Source organism: Hemitrygon akajei, chromosome 4 (assembly GCF_048418815.1).
Source record: "Hemitrygon akajei chromosome 4, sHemAka1.3, whole genome shotgun sequence".
NCBI classification, from domain to species: domain Eukaryota; kingdom Metazoa; phylum Chordata; class Chondrichthyes; order Myliobatiformes; family Dasyatidae; genus Hemitrygon; species Hemitrygon akajei.
Genome location: NC_133127.1, coordinates 9,313,038 through 9,336,689, shown reverse-complemented (window position 1 = coordinate 9,336,689; position 23,652 = coordinate 9,313,038). Strand labels below are relative to the sequence as shown.

Here is a 23,652-nt window from a genome sequence, read left to right as displayed (position 1 = left end):
TGGTTATGAGACCACTGACTCCAGGCAGACAATCTCTGAAGAGTATTGAGAATGGCTGGGGTCGCCATCTTGTAAAGACACTGCCCAGAAGAAGGCAATGGCAAAACAGTTCTGAAGGAAAATTTTGCCACGAACAATCATGGTCATGAGACCATGATCGCCCAGGTCATACGACAGGGCACATAATGATGATGTTATATAACACGGCACATGATGATGATGAATGAGGGCCTGTACCCTCCACCCCTCCATGACCTCACTCTTTTTCCTTGCCTGGGTGTCATTCACTGCACTGCACTGACCAGCAGGAACGCAGGCATTAATAAACACTGTCATTGTCTATTGACAACTGAACCGTTTACGACACAGTCAAAATTAAAGGAAGCCTGAATCTGGGATGAAAGCTCTGCAGCAGCTGTGGCTGTTCTAACGGCAAAGTTCAAAAACACAGGAGATTCTGCAGATGCTGAAAATCTTGAGTGACACACATGAAATACTGGAGGAACTCAATGGAGAGGAATAAACAGTCGACGTTTCGGGCCATGACCCATCATCAGGACTAGAAAGGAACAGGGAAGAAGCCAGAATAAGAAGGTGGGAGGAAATACAATAAATGTTCGACTTAGATTAGTACAATATAATTTTTTACATCAATTATATATAACGCCACAGAAAATAAATAGATTAAATTCAAATATGTCTGACCAATGTTTTCGATGTAATCAAGAAATTGGTACTTTTTTACATTCTACTTGGTCTTGTTTTAAAATTCAACCATTTTGGATAAATCTAAGACTTTTATTGGAACAAATTACTGGAGTACAACTCCCACATAGTCCAATATTATTTTTATTAGGAGATATTGAAGGGACAATACCAAAACTTAAATTGAATAAGTATCAGAAAAAAATTATAAAAATTGCATTGGCAGTAGCCAAAAAAGTTATCGCAGTTACTTGGAAATCTGATTTATATTTAATTATGGATCATTGGAATAATGAAATATATAGTTGTATTCCACTTGAAAAAATTACATATAATCTAAGAAATGAATATGATATATTTTTGAAAATTTGGCTCCCATACCTAGAAAAGATAGGATTAAATACATAGGTCCTTTGAAGATAAAATTATAAAGTAATTGGGGAAATTAAAAATAAATATTAAAATTATTTTGAACTCCATGGAGCATGTGGGGATCCTCCGATATCCAGGTAATCTTTCTCTTCTTTCTTTCTTTTTTTTTCTTTCTTTAGACAAGGGTTAAGGGGGGGAGGGTTAAGGGGAGGGGGGAGGATTAATATTATTTTTCTCTTTCTTACTATTTTATCATTACATTTATTCTTTGTAATTTTCTAAAAAATTAATAAATAAATAAATAAAAATTTAAAAGGTGGGAGGAGGGGAAGGAGTACAAGCCAGCAGGTAAAAGGTGAGACCAGGTGATGAGAAAGGTGGGTGTATGAGCAAGGGGGAATGAGGTAAGAAGCTAGAAGGTGACTGGTGGAAGAGGCAACGAGCTGAAGAAGAAGGAATCTGATAGGAGAGGACAGTGGACCATGGAAGAAAGGGATGGAGAAGCGGCACCAGTTGGTGGTGATGAGCAGGTGAAGAGAAGAGAAGGGGTGAGAGAGCAAAAGAAAGAAGAATGAAAAAGGAGAGAAGGGGAAAGGGGAGAGATTACTGGAAGTTGTTGAAATTGATGGTTATGCCATTAGATTGTAGGCTACCCAGAAAGAATATCAGCTGTTGCTCCTCCAGTCTGAGTTTGGCATCATCTTGGCAGTAGGGGAGACCATGGACCAGAAGACTGTAAGACATAAGAGCAGAATTACACCATTTGGTCTGGTCTGGTCTTCCATTCCATCATGACAGATTTACTATCCCTCTCATGGAGCAAAGGGAAGGAGAAGGGGAACCATTCTCCTGACCTCTCCCCGTGACTTTTGGTGCCTTTACAAATCAAAACCCATCAAGCTCTGCTTTAAATATACCCATTGACTTGGCCTCTACAGAAGTCTGTAGCAGTCAGTTCCACAGATTCACCACCATCTGGCTAAAGAAATGTCTCATCTGTGTTCTAAAGGGATGTCCTTCTATTCTGAGGCTGTGCCCTCTGATCCTAGGCTCACCCAAGATAGGAAACATCCTCTCTACATCCACTCTGTCTAGGTATTTCAATATTCAATAGGTTTCAATGATATCCACCCCACTCCCCCCATTCTTCTAAATTCCAACAAGCATAGACTCAGAGACAGAAAACGCTCCTCTTGCATTCACCCTTTCATTGCTGGAATCATTCTTATGACTCTTCTCTGAATGGACCTACGTCAGGATGCTGTTCATCGACTATAGTTCAGCATCTAATACCATCATTCCCACAATCCTGATTGAGAAGTAGCAGAACCTGGGCCTCTGTACCTCCCTCTGTAATTGGATCCTTGACTTCCTAACCAGAAGACCACAATCTGTGTGGATTGGTGATAATGTATCCTCCTCACTGACGTTCAACACTGGCGCACCTCAGGGATGTGTGCTTAGCCCACTGCTCTACTCTCTATATACACATGACTCTGTGGCTAGGCATAGCTCAAGTACCATCCATAAATTTGCTGATGATACATTGTTACAACCATTGATACATTGATACATTGATACAACCATTGTTGATAGAACCATTGTTGGTGGTGACGAGAGGGTGCATGGGAGTGAGATATGCCAACTAGTGAAATGGGGCCACAGCAACAAAAGGCACTCAACGTCAGTAAGACAAAAGAGCTGATTGTGGACTTCAGGAAGGGTGAGACGAAGGAACACATACCAATCCTCATAGAGGAATCAGATGTGAAGAGAGTGAGCGGTTTCATGTTCCTGGGTGTCAAGATCTCTGAGGATGTAAGCTGGTCCCAACATACTGATGTAGGTATAAAGAAAGCAAGACAGCAGCTACACTTTATTAGAAGTTTGAAGAGATTTGGCATGTCAACAATTATGTTCAAAAACTTCTATAGTTGCACCGTGGAGAGCATTCTGACAGGCTGCATCACTGTCTGGTATGGAGGGGTTACTGCACAGGATCAAAACAAGCTGCAGAAGGTTGTAAATCTAGTCAGCTCCGTCTTAGGTTCTAGCCTACAAAGTACACAGGACATCTTCAGGGAGTGGTGTCTCAGAAAGGCAGCGTCCATTACTAAAGACTCCAGCACCCAGGGCATGCCCTTTTCTCACTGTTACTGTCAGGTAGGAGGTACAGGAGCCTGAAGGCACACACTCAGTGATTCAGGAACAGCTTCTTCCCCTCTGCCATCCGATTCCTAAATGGACTTTGAAGCTTTGGACACTACCTCACTTTTTTTAATATAGTGTACAGTATTTCTGCTTTTGCACTTTTTAAAAAATCTATTCAATATAAGTAATTGATTGACTTGTTTATTTATTATTTATTAATTATTTTATTTATTATTATTATTATTTTCTTTCTTTTCTCTCAGCTAGATCATGTATTGCATTGAACTGCTGCTGCTAAGTTAACAAATTTCATGTCGCATGCCAGTGATAATAAACCTGATTCTGATTCTGATTCTGATGTCACATTGGGAATGGGAAGTCGAATTGAAATGGGTGACCACCAGGGGATTCTGGCCGTTGCAGTGGACAGAGCGAAGGTGCTCGATACCTTCAAACTGAAGCACCCTACAGATGTGGCGGAGAGCCAAACCTGGAGAGGAAGCACCAGTGAACAGCAGCTGAAGAGGGACCAGAGCTGTGCAGCCAGTGGGGGCACTGTCTTACAGCTCCAAAGATGCAAGTTCAATCCTTACCTCCGACACTCTCTGTGTGGAATGTTCCTGTTCTCCCTGTGAATAACTGGGGTTCTCCCATTTCCTCCCACATCCCAACAACTTGCTTGTTGGTAGGCTGACCGGCCACTGTAAAATACCCCTGTGAGCAAAGTCGAATTTGGGTTTATTGTCGTCTGCACAAGTGCATGCTTGCACAGGTGTGAGGAAAAACTTGCTTGCAGCAGCACCACAGGTACAGAGCATCAGATGAGCGACGTTCACATGAAAAACATGGAACTAATACAAGTTTTAAAAGTCCATTTCTGTACAAAGTGACCGAAGCAGTCATCGTGTCATAGTAATAGCGTTTGGTCGCTTGCTCACACAGGACCAAACTCCAATGTCATCTTCAAGTTCACTGACAACACCGGTGTTCTTGGAAGGATCAGAGGTGGCAATGAGCTTACCTGACCAAGACAGGTCACCCAGTTGAGCAACCAGCTTTTGCTCAACGCCAGCAAAATGAAAGGAAGGGGAAGGGGGGTGAACATGTGACAGTCTGCACTGGGGGAGCCGGCGATGGAGAGAAACAGCAGCTTTAAGCTCTTAGGCCGTTAAAATGTCGGATGACCTGTCCTGGTCCCACCACACTTTAGTTGATGAGAGATTCAGGATTCAAGATACGTTCATTTGGGAACAGCCCGCAAGTATCTCCACACGTTCCAGCGCCAACATAACATGCCCACAATGCTCAGTAGAGCAACACAGAACACAACAACAGCAAAACCAGCCCCGTTCCTACCTCCCTGCACCCACATACACAGCCCTAGGCCTCTAGCCTCCAGTGGACACAGATTCGGGCCTGCAGACTTCGGGCTTCAAATTCCCCAGTGGGCTTGCAAAGATTTGCAGACTTGGCTCCAGCCAAGAGAGGCAAGAGGTGAGGTTGCTTGACCAATAGCCTGGAGTATTGGAGAGTAGCTTAATGTTGTTCTATTATTTAAGAGGTGGAAGAGGGAGAATGACAGGAATGTGTGCTATGGCCCAAGTGCTGAGAGAGAGACACTGAATTTAAAGAGGGTTCAGAGGAGGTTCATGAAAATGATTCCAGCAATGAAAGATTTATCACATGAGCAGCGACTGAAGGCTCTGGGCCTGTACTCACTGGAATTTAGAAGATCAAGGAGGGATCTCCCTGAAGCCTATTGAATGTTGAAAGGCCCACATAGAGTGGATGTGGAGAAAATGTTTCCTTTGGTGGGGGAGTCTAGGACCAGAGGACACAGACTCATAATAGAGGAATGTCCATTTAGAGCAGAGATGAGGAGTTATCTTTTTTAACCAGACAGTGGTGAATCTATGGAATTCATTGCCACAGATGACTATTGAGGCCAAGATATTGGTTATATTTGAAGCAGGGTGTGATAGGTTCTTCATTAGTCAGGGTGTGAAAGGTTACGGGGAGAAATTAGGGGATGGGGCTGAGAGGGAAATCGATCAGCCATGATGAAATGGTGGAGCAGACTCGATGGGCGGAATGGCCTAATTCTGCTCCTGTGCCTTATTAGGAAGTGTGTAGAAATAAAGGGAAACAGGGCTGGTAAGTAGATCTGTCAAACTAAAGCTAATGCCAATACTGTGACTCCACGGCAGTAGCTTCATACTAAATAAACACTGCTCCTTAACAGCGTCAGTCTTAAAGGTAGTCTGCTTTCCCAGAAACAGGATATTCTTCCCTCTCCCTGGAAACTGGCGGTAGTTATGCCTATTCTAAAACCTGGAAAACCCTGTCAGATCCTTCCAGTTATAGACCAATATCATTAACATCCCGTTTGTGTAAACTTATGGAACTTATGGTAATAGAACAGTTGAATCATACTTTGGAAAAAAAAGAGGTGATGTAGCATTTTATCAGAGTGGATTTTGAAAGGGTAGAATGATAGTAGATTCGGTTTAATGTTTGGAAGATGATATTAATAGAGCACAGGTAAATAAAGAAGTTGTAAAGCAGTATTTTGAAATAGAAAAAGCATATGATATGTTATGGAGGGAGGGTCTTTTGATTAAATTATGGAAATTAAGAGTGGCAGGAAGGCCATATAGTTTTTTTTCTGGGTGTCTTATTTGGACGGTCTGTGCAGGTAAGGGTAGGAAGGTGTATTTGGGCTTCTGTGAGGTAGAGAATGGGACTCTGCAAGGCAGTATTTGCAGCCCTTTATTGTTTAATATCATGATTAATGATACTTTCTCTGAGATAGGCACTGGAGTGAGTAAATCACTTTTTGCAGATGATGGAGCTTAAAGGATCAGAGGGAAAAAATTCAATTTAACTATATAGGATGCAATTAGCAATTAATAAGGTTGAACAGCGGGCAAATAATTGGGGTTATAAGCTTTCAGTAGCTAAAACACAAGCTGTATGTTTTACAAAGAGGATCAATAGACCTGCACTCGATTTGAAATTGTATAGTCAAACTCCTGAAGTGCCAGTGGTAAAATTTCTTGGCATGTGGCTGGATGAACAAGCTGACATGGAAACACCATATCGGTAAGATAATTGATAAGTGTAACGGGGCATTAAATATCCTCGGGTGTCTATGTGGGTATTCTTGGGGTGCTACACGAAAATCTCTGACTTTATATATTTGTTTAATTAGATCAGTACTTGCTTATGGCTGTGTGGCTTATGGGTCAGCTTCATCTTCAAATTTAAAATGTCTGGATGTGATACAAGCTCAGGCTTTAAGACTGTGTTGTGGTGCAGTTATTTCATCTCCTGTTTCAGTTTTACTGGTTGAAATGGGACAATTGCCCTTACAATGCAGAGGGTGAAGTTGTTGTTAACGTACTGGGTTAACTTGAGGGGGCAGAGGAATGATCACCCTGTTTGAGGTGTGTTGGAAGATTGTTGGGAACATCACAAGTGTTTTTAGTTTCGGGTGGTTGAGTTCTCATTACACTAGGAATATGGGTTTATTGGATTATGTCATTTGTCCTACCGTAGCTTTATCAGTAACCCCACCATGATTGTTTTTCCAAGGGCTTTAGCTGATTTTAGTTTGCATGATTTAAGGAATATGCCTCAGAGTCTGTTGGTTCATCAGTATGTTAAGGAGAATTATTGTGATATGTTAACCATTTTTACTGATGGATCAATAGATAATCTAACAGGGAATGTCAGTGTGGCTGTTTTGTGCTCAAATTACCACTAACAATAAAGAAACATCTTCCTAACCATTTATCAGTGTATACTGCTGAGCTGGGTCCCATGATTTTGGAAGAAACCTGTCTTTGCAAATTATAATTTGTTTAGATTCTTTTTCGGTTTTGACTAGTTTTAAAACAGGTTGCTCTAGCTGTAGGTCTGAAGCCCTTCAAACTTTATTTCATATTCTACATTTCCTCTTCTTGTGGGTTCCTGCACATAGAGGTGTCGGGGGGGAATGAGCGTGTTGACTGTTTGGCCAAAAAAGCTGTTAAAAGTTCATCTTTGGATATAGACCTCCCACCTAGCAAATCAGAAGCTACGGGGTTGGTTGGGGCTAAGAATTAGTGGGTCATAGCAAGACCTGTGGGATATTGGGTATAAGGGGAAACATTACAGCCTTACAGAATACATAAAACTGTTGGATGATGGGAGAAGGGGGGAAGACGAAAAGGGATTTGACTCAACATAGAATTGGGCATCCTATGCTTAATTAATCCTGATATCTTGTTGGAAAACATCACTCTGGGGTGCGTAGGTTTTGTCATCATTCTGAAACATCTGAACACATTATTTACAATGTGAAGCATACAAGGTTGAAAGAAAGCAAATGCAGGCTGCACTACTAGCTTTGTGAGTTGACAATTTTCATTTAAAATCTTTAAGTTATAGAAGTGACTAATTCAACTCACAATTTTGTCTTTCATAATTTAAAAACTATAGGGCTTTTTAGGGTAATTTAGTTTTCAGTTGATAAAGAACAAGTAGGGATTTTATTTCTCAACTCTGTACACCACACTCCAGTCCAGTTGGTGACGATAATGCACCTTTAAGTTGGACTGCCAACTGCCTTTGAAAGTCAGAAGAAGAAACCCAGGATAACAGTAAGCAGGGAGCATTGACGTTGCTCTGCGTTTCGTCAAGATTTGACAAGATGGAAACAAGAGCCGTGGAGTTACACACCACCACAGTGAGACACTCATCAGCAGGAGCGTGCATACTCACGAGTGTGCTGCAGCCTACCTGCGAGGGCACACAGACACCACGGCCGAGTTCGTGATTGTTACAGGTAGTCCTGGAAAGTATAGACCGTGGGTCTCACGTCAGTGGGGTATGGAATTTACTGGAGAGAATTCTTAGGGATGGAATTTATGATCTAGTGACCTAATTTGGAACATTCAGGGCAAGTCATGTCTTACTAATGAGGTTGAGTTTTTTGAGGAAGTAATGAAGGTGATTGATGAGAGTAGGCTGTAGCTGTTAGTACCTGGATTTTAGTAAGGTGTTTGACGCAGCCCCTCGTGACAGGCTCATCCAGACATTTGAAGTGTGTGAAATCCATGATGAACTGGCCACTTGAAATTCAGAACTAGCTTGTCCAGGGGATAGTGGCCAATGACATATTCTGGTCGGAGGTCTGTGACTAGTGGTCTTCAGATGGATCCACGCTAGTTTGTGATGTACATAAATGACCTGGATGAAAATGTAGATTGCTTTGCTGATAAGATTGCAGATGATACAAAGATTCATATTGTTGGGGACAGTGTAGATATTCGGCAAAGGATACAGCTATGGGTAGATATGCTTTATTGATCCCAAAGGAAATTACAGTGTCACAGCTAGAGGGTGACTCATTATAGAGCTGAGGGTAAGAATGACCTCTATAGTGCTCTTTGGAGCAGCACAGTTGTCTACTCTGTTACTAAAAGTGCTCCGCTGTTCAGCCAAGGAGGCATGCAGAGGGTGAGAAACATTGTCCAGAATTGCCAGGATTTTCCGTAGGGTCCTTTGTTCTACCACAGGCTGCAGTGTGTCCAGTGTGAAGCCTACAACAGACCCAGCCTTTCTAATCACCCAAGTTGATGCCATTGCCCCAGCACACCACCACATAGAAGATTGTACTGGTGACAACAGACTGGGAGAACATGTGAAAGAGAGGCCTGCATACTCCAAAGGACCTCAGTCTCCTCAGGAAGTGGAGGTGACTCTGGCCCTTCTTGTACACAGTCTTTGTGTTGGTGCTCCACTCAAGTCTGTCATCCAGGTGCCCCCCAGATACTTGCAGTTCCTCACCACATTCGCGTCCTCACCATCAATAGTAACAGGAGCAATGCAGGCTTGGTCTTCCTAAAGTCCATCACCATCTCCTCTGTCTTACTGATGTTGAGCTGTGGATGATTCACCTTGCACCATTTGACAAAGTCCTCCACCAGGGCCCTGTATTCATCCTCCCTTCCTCCCTTTACACACCCAACTATTGCTGAGTCATCAGAGAATTTCTGCAGATAACATGACTCAGTGTCGTATCTAAAGTCTGAGGTTTACAGGGTAAATAGGACGGGAGACAATTCAGTCCCCTGTGGGGCCCCAGGCTGCTTGTAGCCATGTCTGACACTCAGCTCTGAAGCTGCACAAACTGTGGTCTGCCAGTCAGGTAGTCCATTATCCAGGATACAAAGGAAGTGCCAACGTGTATTGAATGGAGCTTCTCCCTGAGCAATGTGGGCTGTGTGGTATTGAAGACACTGGAGAAATCAAAGAACATGATCCTCACAGTGCTGCCCTGCTTATCCAATGGGAGTGGGCTCTGTTCAGCAGGTAGATGACAGCATCGTCAACTCCAATGTGCTCCTGGTAGACAAACTGCATGAGACCAAGGGCTGATCTGACCAGGGGTCGGAGGTGAGCCAGGACCAGCCTCTCTAGGGTCTTCATGAGGTGTGAGGTCAGAGCCACTGGATGGTAGTCATTACATAACTGATTTATAGATCAGTTGAAGATATGGGGGGTAGAAAAGACAGATGGTATTTAACCCTGCTAAATATGAACCGTTGCACCTTGGGAAATCAAATGTATGGGACAGTACAGTCAATGCAGACCCTTAACAGTACTGATGAGCAGAGGAATCTTGAGATCCAAATCTATAGCTCCCTGAAAATGGCCACACAGGATGACTGGCTGGTAAAGAAGGCACATGACATGCTTGCCTTTATTAGTTGTGGAACTGAGTTCAGGATTTGGGAAGTTTTGTAGCAACTGTTTAAAATTCTAGATAAGTCACAGCTGGAGTATTGCATGTGGTTCTGGTCAGCCCATTATAGAAAGGGTGTGGGGGTTTGAGAGAGGTTCCCCAGGATACTGGCTGGATGAGAGGACATGTGCAATGAGGAGAGGTTGGACAAACCTGGGTTGTTTTCTCTGGAGCAGCGGAGGCTGAGGGGAGATCAGATGGAGGTTCAAAACATTATGAGAGTCATAGATAGATGTCCAACATTGGTTCTTCCCCAGGGTTGAAATGTCTAATACCAGAGGGCTTGCATTTGATGTGAGATGGACAAAGTGGAGCAAATTTTTTTTTACACAGTAAATGGTGGGTGTCTGGAATGCACGTCCAGGGATAGTTCCATTCATTCATTCTGTGCCATGCCATATGACGTGGGCAATCGTGGTTTTGACCATGACTGTACGTGGCAAATTTTTCTACAGAAGTGTTTTGCCATTTGCTTTCTCCTGAAAGTACCAGCCATTATCAAAACTATTGAGAGAGAGGCATGGAATGTGGTGTGCTCCACTAGAGCTGGTGTGGTGTATCGTCCAGGCAGGGGTCAGTGCTGCCCCCTAGTGTTCACCCAGCAGAAGACAAGCTCTACCGTGACATGGCTCTGGACTATATAACTCTTGGTGGCTGTATCTTACTGATACATTTATATGCTTGTATGTGCTGTGTGTTCTTTGTGATGTGTATGTCTGTAGGTACTGTGTTCTGCACCTTGGCCCTGGAGGAATGCTGTCTTGTTTGGCTGTACACATGGGTATTCCTGTATGGTTGAATGACAATTAAACTTGAAATGAATTGAAATTGAAGGACCTGTACTGTAGTGCACAGTTCTAGGTTCTATTTGTACGTGTGGCATTAAATGTGATTTTGCCTTTGGCTTTGAATGTGTGCATCAAATTCCCATCCTCGAATCAGACTGGTGATGATCTTCTGTTTACTCCTCTTACAGGGTGGGATCTGAAATGGGGGGAAGTTTCAGTAAGGGTCTCTCCCATTTGGGAAGGGAAGTATTCTCGGAAAAATTCATAATCACAGAGCAAAATACAATGAAAATTCTGCTTCCAGTTGAGGGTCCTCATCAAGGGATCAGCAGTGAGTAGTTTGGTGAACACTAGGGGGCAGCACTGACCCCTGCCTGGACGATACACCACACCAGCTCTAGTGGAGCACACCACAGCCGATGCCTCTCTCTCAATAGTTTTGATAATGGCTGGTACTTTCAGGAGAAAGCAAATGGCAAAACACTTCTGTAGAAAAATTTGCCACGTACAGTCATGGTGAGTAGTTTCGAGTTCCTGGGTGTCAACGTTTCTGAGGATCTATCCTGGGACTAACATATCGATACAATTTCAAAGAAGGTATGACAGCAACAATATTTCATTAGGAGTCTGAGGAGATTTGGCATGTCACCAAGGACTCTACAGATGTACTCGGAGAGCATTCTGACTAGCTGCATCACCACCTGGTCTAGATGCGCCAATGCACAGGACCAGAAAAAGCTGCAGAGGCTTGTAAACTCAGCCAGCTCACTGGCCTCCCCACCATTGAGAACATCTTCAAAAGCAGGAGAAGGCATCCATCATTATGAACCCTCATTGTCCAGAGGTCCAGAAGCTTGAATAGACAATAGGTGCAGAAGTAGACCATTCGGCCCTTCGAGCCTGCACCACCATTTTGAGATCATGGCTGATCATCTACTATCAATACCCGGTTCCTGCCTTGTCCCCATATCCCTTGATTCCCCTATCCATAAGATACCTATCTAGCTCCTTCTTGAAAGCATCCAGAGAATTGGCCTCCACTGCCTTCTGAGGCAGTCATTCCAGACCCCCACAACTCTCTGGGAGAAGAAGTTTTTCCTTAACTCTGTCCTAAATGACCTACCCCTTATTCTCAAACCATGCCCTCTGGTACTGGACTCTCCCAGCATCTGGAACATATTTCCTGCCTCTATCTTGTCCAATCCCTTAATAATCTTATATGTTGCAATCAGATCCCCTCTCAATCTCCTTAATTCCAGCGTGTACAAGCCCAGTCTCTCTAACCTCTCTACGTAAGACAGTCCAGACATCCCAGGAATTAACCTTGTGAATCTACGCTGCACTTCCTCTACAGCCAGGATGTCCTTCCTTAACCCTGGAGACCAAAACTGTACACAATACTCCAGGTGTGGTCTCACCAGGGCTCTGTACAAATGCAAGAGGATTTCCTTGCTCTTGTACTCAATTCCCTTTGTAATAAAGGCAAACATTCAATTAGCCTTCTTCACTGCCTGCTGCACTTGCTCATTCACCTTCAGTGACTGATGAACAAGGCCTCCTAGATCTCTTTGTATTTCTCCCTTACCTAACTTTACACCGCTCAGATAATAATCTGCCTTCCTGTTCTTACTCCCAAAGTGGATAACCTCACACTTATTCACATTAAACGTCATCTGCCAAGTATCTGCCCACTCACCCAGCCTATCCAAGTCACCCTGAATTCTCCTAACAGCCGTACACTCAACATTCATCCCCTCCACCACCGGGTTTCTGAACCATGTGCGCCACCTCACTATTTTTGCCTCTTTTTGTACTACTTGTGTATGGTTTTTATACAGGGGGTGGCGGGGTGAATATACGCAGAGCTGTAAACCCAGCGGTCACAGATACAAGGTAAGAGAGGAGAGATTTAAAAGACCTGAGAGGTAACTTCTTTACACAGAGGGTAGTGAGGAGCTGGAGAGAGCCGGCAAGGAAGCTTTCGAGTTGGGTAAAATTGCAATGCTTAAGAGGCATTTAAGGGTGGTGGGGTGGAGATATTTCTCTACCAAAGGAGGTGTAAGTCACACCATTCCCTCCACTAGCTTGCGGTTCACCCTTGGGCGAGGTGTAGCACCTGCTTAGCCCCCCCTTCCCCCAATCAGTGTCATGTGATCACGTGAAGCCATGGGAGCAGGTGGTGGACGGCCGTACGAGCAGCTGGTGCAGATCACATGTCCTGGTCATGTGACCACTGATGTCAGGCAGACAATCTCTGAAGAGTATCGATAATGGTTGGATTTACGAGGGTGATTCCTGGAATGCAGGGGCTCACATATGAGGAGCGTTTGTCGGCTCTTGGATTGTATTCATTAGAGTACAGAAGAATGAGAGGGGATCTCATAGAAACATTTGGAATGTTGAAGGGGTTGGACAGAGTAGATGTGGAAAGGCTGTTTCCCTTGGTGGGTGAGTCCAGGACAAGAGGCTACAATCTTAGAATTAGAGGGTACCCATTTAAAACAGAGATGAGGAGAATTTTTTTAGCCAGAGGGTCGTGGATTTATGGAATTCATTGCCACATACAGCTGTGGAGGCCCGATCATTGAGGGTGCTTAAGGAGGAGATTGATAGGTATCTAATTAGTCAGGGTATCAAGGGTTATGGGAAAAAAGCCGGAAATTAAAACTAGATGGGAGAATAGTTTAGCTCATGGTGGAGTGGCGGAGCAGACTCGATGGGCCGAATGGTCTACTTCTGCTCCTGCTCTTGTGACCGGTCTTGTAAAGACGCTGCCCAAAAGAAGGCAATGGCAAAGCACTTCTGTAGAAAAAGTTGCCAAGAACAATCATGCTCATGGAAAGAGCGTGATCACAGGACATGCCACACGGTGGTGATGATGACGCTAACCGTGATCTTTGTTGGTGTTGCAATGTACTGCTGCCGTGAAACAACAAATTCCATGACGAATGCCCGCGATCAGAAACCTGACTCCGATTGTAACTATATTGTTCTGAAGCTGCAGCACAATGCAAGTTCACAGAGAATCAAACCGACAGAAATTATACATACCTCACACAGGTGCAAATTAATCATAACAACACCGTGTAGGATTGTGAGAGAGAACAAAATGTAAAGTCTGAGGTCGTGTTAAACATCTTAAGCAGTGATCCTTTTGAATTCTGTGAAGTTAAGTCTTGAATATATATTGGGGTGCATGGGGTGTCCAGGGAGGGGTAGTCATGTCCATTTTGGGGCAGCTCACTCACATTTGCTCTCCACCAGACGCAGCTCTCACCTGTGGCTCCAAGTAGCTGTTTGCATGTGACAGCGGCCACACCCCGGTACACCAGTACAACAGGCAGGCAAAACCAAGTGAGGGTATCTCATACCCTGGTGAGATAGGGACATGCCTGTCCTAGTCAGCTCCAGCCGACTAGGCAAATGAGATCTCCAGTGAGATCCAACGGACAGGAAGCTGGTTCTGCAACGCTTCATGGAGAGTGAAGGTTAGGATAAGGCACAGACAAAGTCAGGATCATCCACTGCAGCCAAGGAAAACCCCAGTTTGTGATGACCACTCGTACCACTGGACCTGGACTTCTGAGATCGGGAGAGTAGAACTACCCAGTGTAACCACTTTTCCACTTCAAAAACCCCGCACTGGTATCCTGTCATTGTTGGATGTGACAGACCACCAACACAGGAATGGATTATTGGTTGAGAGTGAAGTCCAGATGGACAAGTATAACTTCCACTGAGGTTGGATCAGACACGATCTCATTCAGTGGTAGAGCAGGCTTGAGGGATCAAATAATCTATTCATGTTTCTCATGCCTTTGCATTCATTGGAATTGCTTCAATCGTTGTTAGAAATGCTATCTCTGAAGAGTCGCTAATTAACCACTGACTTAGTGGTTAATGACTGGATTAGAATATAAAAGCAAGGCTGTAACGTTGAGGCTTTATAAAGCACTGGTGAGGCCTCACATGGAGGATTGTGAGCAGTATTGGGACTCTAATCTTGCAAATGATGTTCCGGCACTGGAGAGGGTTCACAGGAGATTCACAAAAGCGATTCCAGGATTGATTGTCTTGTCATATGGAGAGCATTTGATGGCTCTCGGCCTCTACTCACTGGAATTCAGAAGACTGAGGGGAGACCCAAATGAAACCTATTGAATGGTGAAAGGCGTTGATAAAGTGGATGTTTCCTATGGAGGGAGAGTCTTAGAACAGAGGACACAGCCTCAGGATAGAGGGGCATAATTTTAAAATGAAGATGAGGAGGAACTTCTTTAGCCAGAGAGTGTTAAATCTGTGGAATTCGTTACCACAGGCAGCTGTGGAGACCAAGTCTTTACAAATATTTAAGACAGATGTTGATAGATTCTTGATTAGTCAGGGCATGAAGGGATACGGGGAGAGAGCAGGAGACTGGGGCTTAGAGGGAAAATGGATCAGCCATGATGAAATGGTGGAGCAGTCCAATAGGCCAAAAGGCTGCTCCTGGATCTTATGGTCTAATGATCTTAGTGCATGTTGGAGCCGAGTGAAGTGAAGGGTTACTGAATAAATTCACAATCAGGAACAGAATCAGATTTAATATCACTGATGTATGTTACGAAATTTATTGTTTACATAAAATATTACATGCTATAAATTACAATAAGAAAGGATAAGATGACAGAACACATACCAGTCCTCGTAGATCAGAAGTGGAGAGAGTGAGCAATTTCAAATTTCTGGGTGTCAAGATCTCTGAGGATCTAACCTGGTCCCAACATATCGATGCAGCTGTAAAGAAGGCAAGACAGTGGCTATACTTCATTAGGAATTTGAGGAGATTTGGTATGTCACCTGAAATGCTCAAAAATTCCTATGTATGTACCTTAGAGAGTATTTTAATAGGCTGCACTACCATCTGGTATGGGGGTTGGAGTGTGAACTACTGAACAGCATTGGAGTAAGCTGCAGAGAGTTGTAAAATTAGTCAGTTCCATCATGGACACTAGCCTCCGTAGTATAATAGTAAGTACTTTATTGATCTCGAGTGGGAAATTATTTCATTACAGCAGCAACATTTAAAACCACACTTAGCAATAATAATAAATATAAAAACAATAATATTAAATAATAATAAAGTACATAATAATAATATGCACAATAATAATTTACCAATCTACAATACAGTGCAATAATATTGTATGAAATAATAAAACAGAGACTACTGTACTACGATGTGTGTTCTCCTGACACACAGAGATGAACTGTTGTGTATGCCTACTGTATTGTATTTGGTAGGAAAGATTTTCTGTAATGATCCTTGTGACAGTGGAGCTGAATGAGTCTGTTCAAGTCAAGTTTTTATTGTTATTTTGACCATAACTGCTGGTACAGTACACAGTAAAAACAAGACAACATTTTTCAGGACCATGGTGCAACATGAAACAGTACAAAAACTACACTAAACTATGTAAAAACAACACAAAAAAAACTTCACTAGACTACAGACCTACCCAGGACTGCATAAAGTGCACAAAACAGTACAGGCATTACGATAAATAATAAACAAGACAATGGGCACAGTAGAGGGCAGTAAGTCGGTGCCAAAAGAGCGCCAGAGATAGTAAACGTGATTCTGAAATATATCAAAAGTAAACAAGTAGTGCAGAAGGAAAGCAAAACAATGAGGTAGTGTTCATGGAGTGAGTGTCCGTTCAGAAATCTGAAGGCAGAGGGGAAGAATCTGTTCCTGAAACTTTTAATGTGTGTCTTCAGGCTCCTGAATCCCTTCCATGATGGTAGCAATGAGAAGAGGGCGTGTCCCGGGTGATGAGGGTCCTGATCGACCGATGCCACCTTTTTGGTCACTGCCTTTTGAAGATGTCTTTGATGCTGACGAGCCTAGTGCCCACAATGGAACTGGCAGAGTTTACAACCCTTTGCAGTTTTCTCATGTCACTTAACTCCAAATACCAGCTTCCTCTGTTCCAGAACCAGCAATGTAGCCCATAGTCGAGACAGAGCTTGATATAGACACAAGAGACTGCAGATGCTGGAATCTGCTGGAGGAACTCAGCTGGTCAGGTAGCATCTGTGGGAAGAAAGGAATTGTCGATGTTTCAGGTAAATAACTTGCCTCAACACTGACAGAACTTGATAGGTTAGGATTGTTAGAAGTGAAGGCATCCTTGAAGTCTTAAAGATTAGGGTAAGATAGTAAAACAGGTAGAGACATGGGACAGAGATGAGGGAGCACCACATTCAACATTACATGCATCAGAGCTCAGCAGTTAATTATCAATGTACAGCACATAGCTGAGGAGATACACTGGCACTTACAAATCCTCTGCATGTCGACAGGGTCTATGACCATAAGGAGCACATCAATGGAGTGAGCCTAGATCACAGTCAAGGGTTTAAAGTCATAGTCATGTAGCGTGGGAACAGGACCTTCAACCCAACTCGCCTATGCCGACCAAGATGCCCCATCTAAGTCACGAGATTCTGCAGAAGCCGGAAACCCAGAGTAACACAAACAAGATACTGGAGAAACTCAGCAGGTCGGGCTGCATCTATGGAGAGGAATAAGCAATTAATGTTTCATCCAAGACCCTTCATCAGGACTCGTGAAGAAGGGTCTCAGCCCAAAACATCAACTTTTTATTCATTTCTATAGAAGCTCCCTGATCTGCTGAGTTCCTCCTGCATTTTGTGTGTGTGTTGTTCCATCTACCCAAGTCCCAGTTATCTGCATTTGACCCACATTCCTAAACATTTCCAATCTATGGAATGGTCCAAGAGCATTTTATATATTGTTAATGTAACTGCCTCAACCACACCTCTGGCAGCTCATTCCATGTACAGACCACGTCCTGGGTGAAGGGGTTTACCCTCACCTCCCAACTTAACATTATACCATCTGGTTCTTGATTCCTCAGCTCTGAGAGGGAGACTGTACACTCACCATCTCCCTGCCCATCATCATTTTATATGCCCCTATAAGATTATCCCTCACTCTCTTACACAGTTCGTTGCGCACCCCCAGAGCTAGACACAGTGAAGCTCCCTCCATCACACTCTCTGGGGGTCAGACTCAGAGTGAAGCTCCGTCTACACTGTCCCATCACACACTCCCGGGGTCAGACTCAGAGTGAAGCTCCCTCTACACTGTCCCATCACACACTCCCAGGGTCAGACACAGAGTGAAGCTCCCTCTACACTGTCCCATCACACACTCCCGGGGTCAGACACAGAGTGAAACTCCCTCCACACTGTCCCATCACACACTCCTATGGTCATACTGTCAATATATACTACCCAGAGACCCAGAGATTCATTTTAGTCTTTCTTCTTTCCTTCATATACATATGAAATACCTTTTTTTTAAATTAAATTTTTAGAAAATTACAAACAATAAATGTAATGATAAAATAGTAAGAAAGAGAAAAATAATATTAACCCTCCCCCCTCCCCTTAACCCTTGTCTAAAGAAAGAAAGAAGAGAAAGATTGCCTGGATATCGGAGGATCCCCACATGCTCCATGGAGTTCAAAATAATTTTAATATTTATTTTTACTTTCCCCAATTACTTTATAATTTTATCTTCAAAGGACCTATGTATTTAATCCTATCTTTTGTAGGTATGGGAGCCAAATTTTCAAAAATATATCATATTCATTTCTTAGATTGTATGTAATTTTTTCAAGTGGAATACAACTATATATTTCATTATTCCAACGATCCATAGTTAAATATAAATCAGATTTCCAAGTAACTGCGATAACTTTTTTGGCTACTGCCAATGCAATTTTTATAAATTTTTTCTGATACTTATTCAATTTAAGTTTCGGTATTGTCCCTTCAATGTCTCCTAATAAAAATAATATTGGACTATGTGGGAGTTGTACTCCAGTAATTTGTTCCAATAAAAGTCTTAGATTTATCCAAAATGATTGAATTTTAAAACAAGACCAAGTAGAATGTAAAAAAGTACCAATTTCTTGATTACATCGAAAACATTGGTCAGACATATTTGAATTTAATCTATTTATTTTCTGTGGTGTTATATATAATTGATGTAAAAATTATATTGTACTAATCTAAGTCGAACATTTATTGTATTTCTCATACTATCAGAACATAATCTTGACCAGTTTTTTCCATCAATTTTAATGTTCAAATCAGATTCCCATTTTTGTCTTGATTTATGAATTCCTGATTTAATTGTCTGTTTTTGAATCAAATTGTACATACAAGATGTAAATTTTTTAATTTTTCCTTTCTGAATTAATATTTCTATTTCACTAGGTTTTGGCATCAACATTGTTTGGCCCAGCTTTTCTTGTAAATAAGCCTTTAATTGAAAATAACAGAAAAGAGTGTTATTTGGTATTTTATATTTATTTTTTAATTGATCAAACGACATCAATATACCTCCTTCAAAACAATCACCTATATATTTAATCTCCTTTTGGAACCAATTACGTAAAAGTTTATTATCCATTGTAAAAGGAATAAGCCTATTTTGAATTAAAGTTCTTTTTGCTAATAAAGATTTCTTTATCTCATCGTCCATATTTACCTTATTCCATAAGTCAATCGAGTGTCTTAATATAGGAGATTCTTTTTTTTCCCGTATCCATTTGGATTCCCATTTATATATAAAATATTCTGGTATGTTTTCTCCTATCTTATCTAATTCTATTCTAATCCATGCCGGTTTTTCTTCATCAAAAAAAGACGCAATAAATCTAAGTTGATTTGCTTTATAATAATTCTTAAAATTTGGAAGTTAGTAACCCTCCTAAATCAAATTTACATGTCAATTCTTCCAATGATATTCTTGACATCTTTCCTTTCCAAAGAAATTTCCTTACATATTTATTCAGTTCTTGAAAAAACTTCTGAGGTAATTGTATTGGTAAAGTTTGGAATAAATATTGCAATCTAGGAAATACATTCATTTTTACAGCATTAACTCTACCTATTAATGTTATTGGTAACATCATCCATTTATCAAGATCCTCTTTTATTTTTTTTAATAATGGCAAATAATTTTGTTTATATAAATTTTTTACATCATTATCAACTCTAATACCTAAATATTTTATCCCATTTATTGACCATCGAAATTGCGTTACTAATCGACATTGATTATAATTTCCTTTGGTAAGGGGTAAAATTTCACTTTTATCCCAATTTACTTTATACCCTGATACTTTCCCATATTCTTCCAATCTAAAAGATAATCTTTGCAAAGATTGCAATGGGTTTGTTAAATAAATCAAAACATCATCAGCAAATAAATTAATCTTATATTCTTCTTGATTAACTCTAAAGCCCCTGATGTCTGAATCTGTTCTAATTAATTCAGCTAATGGTTCTATTGCCAATACAAATAAAGCAGGTGATAATGGGCAGCCTTGTCTAGTTGACCTCGTTAAGCAAAATGGTGTTGAAATCTGACCATTTGTAACTACTTTAGCTTGAGGATTAGTATTTAAGGTTTTAATCCATTGTATAAAAGATTTTCCTAACTCATATTTTTCCAATACCTTAAATAAAAAATCCCATTCCAATCTATCAAATGCTTTTTCTGCATCCAAAGCAACTGCCACACTCATTTCCTCTCTTTTTTGTGCCAAATAAATTATACTAAGTAACCGGGTTATATTATCCATTGATTGTCTGTTTTTAATAAAACCTGTTTGATCCATATGTATTAATTTTGGTAAATATTTAGATATTCTATTAGATAAAATTTTTGCTATTGTTTTATAATCTGTATTCAACAAAGAAATAGGCCTATATGATGTTGGTTTTAAAGGATCTCTATCTTTTTTTGGCAATACAGTTATGATCGCTGTTAAAAAAGATTGTGGGAGTTTATGCATTCTTTCCACTTGATATATTAATTCCATAAAAGGAGGAATTAATAAATCTTTAAATTTTTTATAAAATTCAGGAGGAAAACCATCTTCTCCTGGGGATTTATTATTCTGAAGTGATCCTAAAGCTTCTTCAACCTCTTTTAATGTAAAGTGCATATCTAATCCTTTCTGTTCTTCCAAATTTAATTTTGGAAGGGTTATTTGTGATAAAAAATTTATCTATCTCAGCAATCTTATTTTGTGATTCTGATTGATATAGTTCAGTATAAAAAATTTTTAAAGTTTCATTAATTTCTAAAGGTTTATAAGTAACCTTATTTACACTTGTTCTAATTGCATTTATTGTTTTAGAAGCCTGTTCTGTTTTCAGCTGCCAAGCAAGAATCTTATGTGATCTTTCACCTAATTCATAATATTTCTGTTTAGTTCTCATAATTACTTTTTCTGTACGATATGTCTGGAGTGTATTATATTGTAATTTTTTATTAACAAGTTGTCTTCGTTTTTCTTCTGTCATATATCTTTGAGATTCTTTTTCTAACTTTATGATATCTTTTTCCAATTGATCTATTTCTACCATGTATTCCTTCTTAATTTTAGATGTATAACTTATAATCTGTCCCCTTAAATATGCTTTCATCGCTTCCCATAATACAATTTTATCCTCAACTGAATGTAAATTTGTATCCAAATAAAATTGAATCTGTTTTTTCATAAAATCACAAAAATCTTGACGTTTTAATAAAATTGAATTAAATCTCCATCTATAGATCGATTCCTCCTTATCCATCATTATCATTGTCATTATCAAGGGGGAATGATCTGACAGTATTCTTGCTTCATATTCCACACTTTTCACTCTATCCTGAATATTTTTTGATAATAAAAAAAATCAATCCTTGAGTAAGTTTTATGTCTATTTGAATAAAATGAATAGTCTCTTTCTCTTGGATTAATTTTTCTCCATATATCAATCAGGTTTAAATCTTTCATTAATGATTTATTACTTTTGATTTTGATTTTGATTTTGTAGCAACTTTAGTTGACCTATCCAAAACTGGATCTAAGTCTCCACCTATTAATATTTTATCATGTGCATCAGCCAAGTTCAAAAAAACTACTTGTATGAATTTTGCATCATTTTCATTTGGTGCATAAATGTTCATAAGAGTCCATAATTCTGGAAAAAATTTGACAATGTATAATCACATATCTCCCCACAGAATCAATTACTACATTTTGTATTTTAATTGGTAAAGTTTTATTAACCAAAATTGCAACTCCTCTCGATTTTGAATTAAACGAAGCTGCAATGACAATTCCAACCCAATCTCTCTTTAATTTCTTATGTTCTGTTTCTGTTAAATGTGTTTCTTGTAGAAAAGCTATATCTCCTTTCATTTTCTTAATATATGTTAAAACTCTTTTTCTTTTCACAGGTCCATTGTCCATTAACATTAAAACTTTAAAAATTAAGTAAATTAATCATTCATAATACCTTGGGAACTCTTTAAAATTCTCCATGTTGCTATGAGTCTCTCCCCAACCATCCAGGCAAAAAAGAAGAAAAATAGAAGAAAGATAACTAATATATAAGAAAAAAAAACATATGAAATACTTTATATATGAAGCACATCTAACTATCTCCAAAGAGTGCAACAGTCCTAAAAAGCCAACTGAACAAGAACAAAATCAGAGCCATCAAAACATTCGCCCTACCAGCCATCAGATACCCAGCTGCAATAGTGTGCTGGCCAAGGAACGAACTGGAAGCCGTGACATCAAGACCCGGAAACTATTGACAATACATGGACGATTCCATCCAAAGTCCAAAATCAAGCGACTGTACACCCTCCAGAATAAAGGAAGATGGGGACTTGGAAGTGTCAAGGCCGCAGTCCTGGAAGAAATGTGAAACATCTATGAGTATGTCAGGAAGATGACCCCTAAGGATGACCTGTTAGGAGAATACCTCAGAGAGCAGGCAGGGGATATGGAAATGGAAGTGGGTGAAGCAGAGCCAGAGGACCAGAAGCTATGTGTGGTGAACTACATATACCTGTCTGGACACGCCCCCCCTGCTGACTGCTCCTGTGGCTCCTCCCACTGACCGTGGCTCCTCCCACGGACCCCGGTATAAAGGCGATTGGGGACACCGCCCCGGCCTCAGTCTCCAGGATGCAGTGTGGTGGTCAATTGCTGCTTGTTCTTTCTTCCAGCTAATAAAAGCCTATATCTCGCCTCACATCTCCGAGAGTCATTGATGGTGCATCACCATGGCAGGACAAGCCACTGCACAAGATGTACCTTTGCCAGATATCAGAGGTGGCTGACATAGGAAATTCCTACCAATGGCTGGAAATGGCAGGACTGAGGGACAGCACAGAGGCACTGCTCATGGCTGCATAAGAACAGGTGTTGAGCACAAGAGCAATAGAAGCCGGGGTCTATCACACCAGACAAGACCCAAGATGCAGACTGTGCAACGAATCCTCTGAAACTATCCAGCACATAGTAGCAGGGTGCAAGATACAGGCAGGGACAACATGCACTGAACGGCACAACCAAGTTGCAGGAATTGTGTACAGGAACGTCTGCGTTGAGTATGGATTGGACACTCCCAAATACAAATAGGAAACACTCGAGAAGGTAGTGGAGAATGACAGAGTTAAGATCCTGTGGGACTTCCAAATACCGTACAGACTGGCCAACCAACCAGACACGGTAACACTGGACAAGGAACAGAAGAAAGCAACGGTAATAGATGTGGCAATCCCAAATGACAGTGACATCAGGAAGAAAGAATATGAGAATCTGGAACAATACCAGGGCTTGAACGAGCATATAGAAAGGTCAGAGTAATCCCGGTGGTGATCGGAGCACTTGGAGCTGTGACACCTGGACTGGGAGAGTGGCTCCAACAAATCCCGGGAGCAACATCTGAGACCTCGGTCCAGAAGAACGCTCTAAT

At 41.1% G+C, this 23,652-nt stretch overlaps 1 long non-coding RNA gene across 1 annotated transcript in view; it reads right to left on the bottom strand.

Annotated features, from left to right (window-relative positions):
• Positions 1 to 1,085: 1,085 nt before the first annotated feature.
• The window catches only part of LOC140725874 (uncharacterized), a 40,269-nt gene continuing 17,702 nt past the window's right edge, over positions 1,086 to 23,652 (bottom strand). Inside the window, exons 2-3 of the long non-coding RNA XR_012098495.1 lie at positions 15,485 to 15,582; positions 1,086 to 1,810 (exon numbers count right to left, since the gene is read on the bottom strand). This is a non-coding gene — a long non-coding RNA (uncharacterized lncRNA). The remainder of the gene's footprint in view (positions 1,811 to 15,484; positions 15,583 to 23,652) is intronic.